Source organism: Thunnus maccoyii, chromosome 11 (genome assembly GCF_910596095.1).
Source record: "Thunnus maccoyii chromosome 11, fThuMac1.1, whole genome shotgun sequence".
NCBI lineage: Eukaryota > Metazoa > Chordata > Actinopteri > Scombriformes > Scombridae > Thunnus > Thunnus maccoyii.
This window is the reverse complement of record NC_056543.1, coordinates 20,815,938-20,823,363: the sequence shown is the minus strand read 5'-3', so window position 1 is coordinate 20,823,363 and position 7,426 is coordinate 20,815,938.

Here is a 7,426-nt window from a genome sequence, read left to right as displayed (position 1 = left end):
CTGTCATAAATTGCCTTTTTATCCAGTTTTAAGCCACATTTTTATGATACACTTTTTAGATCTTGGTCGTTTTTAACTATATATTTTAAACTGGATGAAGGATTTTAGTCATCGGATGTCTGTATCTAAGTTATCAGAGAAACTAGCTGAGCAAAGGTTAGTGGCAACTCGGCTCATAGTCTCTCTGAACGTCCTCTGTGAACTGAGCAGCGTCAGAGAAACACTGATTTTTCATGCGAAACTGATTTATTACGCATTTTTACTGGTTTTAATCACCTGGTACGTTTGTTTTGGAGAGGAGGAGACCTCTGTGGATAATTGGCTCTCGGTAAAAACCTGAATGATGAACACTGAAAGAATCCTTTCCCAGAAAAGCTGACTGCAATTATGGCAGTGGTAGTTGTTTAACAATGATGACAACAACTCCCATGATCCCATGCTACTTCACAACATGATCAAACTCTGCCTTTTGTTATTGTTTTTATTGACAGACCCCTAGCAGCAGAAATTACATATTGTGCATCACAGTATGAACTTGCACAGATGAGCTTGTACAGTGTGAATGATGGAAAAATTAAAAATAGTTTTCCTTTGTGATTGTGAGAGTAGCTGCTACTTAGGAACCAGTAAAATCTGCCATACAAACACAAGGTTGCACTTTTTGAAACCCTTCAAGTGTTTTGCTTTTTAAGCAAGAAAAGGACTGCAGCACACATGAAAACTATTCTTATATTTTTGGGGGGGGCAAAAGGATTTGTGTCATTATTCACAGGTAGGAATGATAAAAGCCCTCATTGATTTCTGGGCTGAATGCTCATCCATTCATGAATTAGCCAGGTGCTGCTAATCCACATCAGATCCACAGTGTTAATAACAAGTACTCCCTTAATCAATAGTCATCCATTACACAGAACCATACCATCTAAACTATATTCCACTTGCGATGAGCACCTCTCCATGTTATCCGTCACAATTAAAATGCTGTCAAGAAATGTCAATCGGTGCTAAGTCAGCACATTTCTGATCAGCTCTAATGCAAAGCCGTTCATTACTAGGTGTGTTGGAATGCTCTTGTCACACTTTCTGTATATTTTATTGTCCATTAAGGCCAAGTGGTTATTTTAAAGTACATAATATAGATTTATTTACATTTTATGTGCTGTTGGTGTTTTGAGAGGCTATACAGACACTATTTAAAGAATACAGGCCAACATTTAGTTTCCTTTCGTTTCCATTTAGACCACTCTAAGCAAGTCAGTGGTGATGCCTGTGCACTTCTCCTCCTCAAGTTTCAGCATGGCCTCATTCTATGCTTTGAGTGTTCAGAGGATCTGAGATTGACTCAGGTGAGGCATGACTGCATGAATTTGTTGCTCTTCTGTTTCCCGAAAAATGCCCATAAAGTAGTTTCAATTTCATAAAAGCATACAAAGTGCAGAATTTTTTTTTCTCAGTAGAACCTGAAAGTTGTCCAAAGACCACATGAGGAGATTTGATATAAGTTGACATAGAGACTTTATTTTAATTAAAATTACACAAAAAAGCAAAAGCAAAGTACTACCAGTTTTATAGTCATCCAGTTGAACATACACATTTAAAACTCTGTGTGCGTGTGTGTGTGTGTGTGTGTGTGTGTGTGTATGTGTGTGTCTGAGAGAAAAACAGAGACATACAGTCAGTCAGACAGGAAAAAACAAACAATGTGCATCTGTCAGACATAAGGATCATCAATTTGGTAAGCCAAGGCAGACAACATGAAGCACAAACAGCAAATGCACAAAGTCTCTATTGTATGGTAGAGATTTTGGTCTGGTTCTTTCTCTTACGCACACTTTCCATACATAGAATATACAAATATTAACCAGATGATCCTGGTGCTGAGAGATAGCACATCTCTCCTGTCTGCCAAGTCAGAAACAATGAATAGCAGCCATAACAATAATCATAATAGCAATAAATCTGTGCTGTCACAAAGGAAGTAGACCTGTTGAACCTCCTTCATCTAGAGCATAAGCCAGAATGGAAAACTACACATTCCAAACCACAAGTAAACACCTAAGGCCTTACAGCGTCACAGCAGCAAAAACATACTTATTGAGATTGTGGACAGCAGCCAAGAAAATCGCATAGAATCATTTTTTACACTGGTACAGAGAGGACAGCAGTCACAGAAGAATGTCTAACCAATCCTGAATATGTTAGCATTCAAGAGTAGTTGCCATTGCCCATATTCTTTTCCATGGATGAACGAACAACACTGTCAAATGTTTCAACTCTCATTTTGCCTCAAACACTTGTGACGCATTTATATACGCAGAGGCATTTGAATACATGAGGGACACACACACACACACGCACACATAGAAATACAGATATTGTACACTCAAAAACACACTTAAGGCAATGGTGGCCTGGCAACTGTGACCATTCGAGTAGATCTAAATATGTCCTTGTATGCTTCTGTAACCCTTCATCGCTGTTCTTCCCCATATGAACAAGCTGCTTAGAAACATGACACAATACTACATATCACTGAAAGACAAGATCGGCACTTTCCTTTACAAAACATCACTACGCAAAGATACAGTACAAGAGAATATTTAGTTTTCATTCTATGTTAACACCTGATTTCAGTACGATTCAGTAATATGTATATTAATAACGGTACACATGAGCAGGTATTTGCATGTTACTACAGAAGGCTTGTGTGTCTCCACATATTGTCGCTGACATTCACAGCAAGATGGCTGCACTAATCCAAAATCTGCCCCAGAGACAGTAAACATCAACACTAATTAAACAACACCCAGATGCTTGACTCTCAGATGACATGGTCTTTAATCCTCATCATTATGGTCCACAAAATTATTTCCACACTCCACATGGATCATATGACTGAAATGACTACATCTACATCTTTATTATATTACAACCTTGAAGACTATATTAAAACATAACTCACACTGCGACTTCCTGCAACTTGATGGCCCAACGACAAAGACACTTGTAACAGCCTTAAAAACAAAGCCTCAATTATTTTTTTCTGGTTCTTTCAAGGGACAATGAAACTTTTGTGGGCCAGAAATTTGCTCTATCATTAGCAAAAATCTACAAGTAATTAAAAGGGCAAAGCTGATTAACAACCAGGCATTGCTAGCAACTGTCCTGGAGTTCCAGGTGTGGGAATTGGTTTTGGTAATTTGATTAATTGAAAAATTGCACCACAAAAGTACAATATTAATGGGGTAAAGGCAGATCCTGCATTATTAGCTACTGTAATTGTTTGGCCATGTCTTATAGAGGGGTCCTGTGTCAAGTTAGAGCTTTTACTATATTACTAATTTTAACATATTGAGTCAAATTACCACCATCAAACACTATTTTAGTATTTATTCCAGTATAGAAGTACTGGTTGCAGTGGACTTGACTGGAGCTTTAAGGTGGCAGTGTACCTACTCATTGCACATAGGACAGAAGTTAAGGGTTTTTCCCTGGGAGCCTCTTAACAGGTTAACCAAGCAGGTCAGTAACAGATAACGGACCTATTTTAAAACTCCCTTCCTATTATAATTAATGGGGACACATTATGCCTGTGGTTTTCTGTCATTACATACTGTTATGATGTCAGATATCTATGTCAAACATGGTTCCAAAACTTGAGGTTATTGTATGTAGAAATACATCAAAAGTCCAGGCGTCAACCTGCTCTGAATGCTTGGTTTGCAACATTTTTTTTTTTACTTTGCCAACTGGCTGACGATGGTTCGTCGCACATGCCCATAAGCGGCCATCCGTTCTGTCGCTTTGAGCTAAGGTTGTTGCTAAGGTTTTTCCATGTGTTATTAGCATTGTCCACTCTCATATTTTTGCTCGGCTTGAACAAGTATGGATGTATTTCAGAAATTGACATTTTGAAAAACAAATGAACAAAAGTAGTGAAATCCTTCTACTGTAGTTTGTTATATGGATTATTGACGTAGCCCCCTGAGCAACTGAAGCTAACCAATCAGAACAGAATGGGCTCAACAGCAGGGGGCCTTAAAGAGACAGGAGCTAAAACAGCCTTTTTCAGACAGAGGCTGAATTGAGGGCCTGCGTATAGGGTCAGTATGAGTTAAATATAGAGTTTTTTTAACTGTAGATAATGCAAAGATATTCCAATAGAGCCCCCAAATAAAAATATAGACCAGGTAATGTGCATGATACGTCCTCTTTAAATCCCAGCCCCTAAATATCAAGGTAAAAGCAATACCAACCACCATAATTCAATTAGGTTAGGATTCAGTTGGGAATCTACACTATCTCACATTGCCAGCGTGTTCAAACAGGGAGTTTTATTTGCCATTCAGATAACCAAATGTATTATTTCCCTTTAATCATCTTACTACTACTGAACGCATTTGACACAAATGCACCTGGCTGTGCTGCCCAGTGAGGTAAATTTGCTCCTCAAATATCAGCTTTGCTCACAGTGAACCATCATGACCCTGTCCAAACTGCCAAGCCCTTGCCCCAGAGACTTCCTCCACAACACCTGTGGACACTGTCGTTATCATTCACCAGCAGCACCCCCTTGAGTATCGCTCTGCCATTTGTCAGTGTCACTTGTGCCAATGAATATCAGACCATTTATTGTAACAAATGGTTATAGTTTTATTTGTAGGAACAGACTCCTTTCGTGATGGTGCTCCGCAAACCAAGCAGCAGTGAGAGTTTCAGCAGAGAATCCAATAAAGCAACTGAGGGCCCAACAGACATATCACTGAGATATAGGCACTCATAATGCTTAAGATGCCATCGTCAGATTGAAAAAATCAATCAACACAACCAGTAGCAGATTTTGTAGCCTTTAGGAAGTGGAGAGGGTTGTTTAACTAGCAGCAGAAGCATAATAATCACAAGAATGAGTGAGGACTTGTCAGTTTATAAAGGCCAACTCATTGTCTAGACTGAACATGATTGTATAGTCGTGTAAATGTGAGAAGAGCACACTGATAGTGATCATCCAACTGTTTTCATCTGTTTGTGACAGAGACACTTCTTAAATCTCTTATACTCCATAGTAACAGTTATATAAGCAGACATTTACATTAGTATATTTTTGCTCGCTTGAAACTACAATGTCTCATTTATCTCACTACAGCTTGTGTAAGATTGCCATGTCCAGTACATATATGTATGCTCTATATTTGTGCCTTTATAGGTTATCCAAATAATAAAAAATACATCTTCTCATTTACACTTGTGTTATCTACCCATGCAGATAGTTTTAGCTTTATTCTGTCAAGGTTGTGAGATATCGCTGATGTCTCAGAGATTTTTGCCCCCATCCCAGTACAATAGAGGTGATTGAAATAACATTTGTGATGCTGTAAGCATATGATGTTTCATTTGAAAAACTTACCAGCAATGCGTTTTTCTAGAAACAATATGATGATAATCTGCCAGTTATTTTGGAACTTTACTCAAAGATATAGTCCCAGTGAGAAACTGGTACATTGTTTCTGGGCAGCAGCAGAAAAAAAAACCAACATTCACCTCTGTTGTATCAGGGCGTTGGTATAATTGTAAGAGGTGGGTATCTAAAAACGATGGCATAGATAAGACTAAAACCTGTATGGCTAGATCCTTCTACAAGTATGTGAGAAACTGGTTTGTGTGGGTGTATGTGTGTAATTTGGGTGAATTATCTCATCAAGCACAGTTACACTTTCAGTAACATGTTGGTAAACAGTTGCCCATTTACACATCCAGCATGGTTGGTGCAGCATGTTGATTAGAGTGGAGTTATGGGCCGGAAAACCACAACAATGATCCAAAATAGGTGAGAACTGCAGATTTGGGCAATAATTCTCTGTTGGTTTGTCACTATGACTGACCCCTTTCACATTACACACAGTAATCTGATCCAATTTTATTATATTGATTAATACAGCTTTAAACTCCTAGGCAACACCACCTTTAAGTATTGTGCAGGATAGATTTTTCTGTCTATTTAAATTGTCCCTGTCCCCTGCCATATCTCCTTTACTGACATTTAAATATTCATCCAAGCATATTGTGTCCTTGTCCAGATCCAATTCCAATTAAAGTCATTTTCTGCTATCACCATTTTGGATGGAAGAATGCATCAGCATGACATTTTAAAGTAGATGACTGCAGGCGGCATTTACCTTTTGTCCCTCTGGTCACACTGACATTTATCTATTCTATACATAAGTGGAATATACTAATTAGAGATCCAGCCACTACCTGCTGTGTTGTTGTCATCAGTTATTTTTATACTAAACCTTGATGTGCACAGTCAATATGAATTAGGTGCAGGGGGAAAACAACAAATTATTGGCATCTGTCTGTAATAACTAGTTTAATAAGGTGTTTGTGTGTGTGTGTGTGTGTGTGTGTGTGTGTGTGTGTGTGTGTGTGTGCATGTGTGTGCAAGTCATAACGTCAAACTGCCTATGTGACACCACAGGGAAATCAGCCTCTCACAGCTCTCCAGAAAAAAAAAAAAAAAAAAAAAACACTTTCCAAGTGTCACTCATAAACAACACAGATGATTGCCATACAGTATTCTTCTCTATCTGAGAAATGCCGCTAGCAGACGCATAAATACCTCCTATCAGTTGTTTACTGTCTAGGAGGACTTCATTCACAGTTAGAAACGTCTGCTTTTCCAACATTTAACAATGGGATTCAGTCTGACACCTTGGATCTTGAATTTAAAAACGCACCCTGTATCTCACTGTATGTGCATATTTTAGATCAGAACCATACATTCAAAGGCCTGATCCCATTGTAGTACCCAGCCCAAATGTTATCAAGCCCAGAGAATGTCAGTAACTTAATCAATATGTGCCTCTGTGCTCCAAAGATAAAGGAGCCTGAATCTGCACACTGAGACAACGGAAAAGTCAGGCTGTCACCTTGTCTTCGGCGCTACTGTGTATATGTATGAAGATGAAGTTCAACAGGAATTGGCTCTGACTCACATATATCAGAGTGTACGATTTTATTGTCATAGTCTAAGCGTGTCAACAAGATTGTCACTTGCTATATTTTCCATAATCAAGAGGTTTTATCTTCTTCTTCATCTTCATACTGCAATTCAGTCTACTGCAGTAAGGAATCGGTATGATTTATATTTTAAAGCTGCTGCACACAATAAACCACAAAAGCTTCAGGCTGATCTTGAATCTTCCAAAAAACAGGCCATACATCTATTAGTTGTAAGACTGACAGCATTGTGCTTTGGTGCACTCAGTGAAATATGCTCATCCATTCAGCCTGGCAGGGTTGAGGTCGTAACACAATTAGTGCGAGATGAGTAAGGGAGCCAGAGTCCGGCATGCAAGACAGAGCTTGACAAACAGAGACCTCTGAAACCTTGCTGCCATTCTGAAGTCTGCAGGTGAGCTCAGCAGGG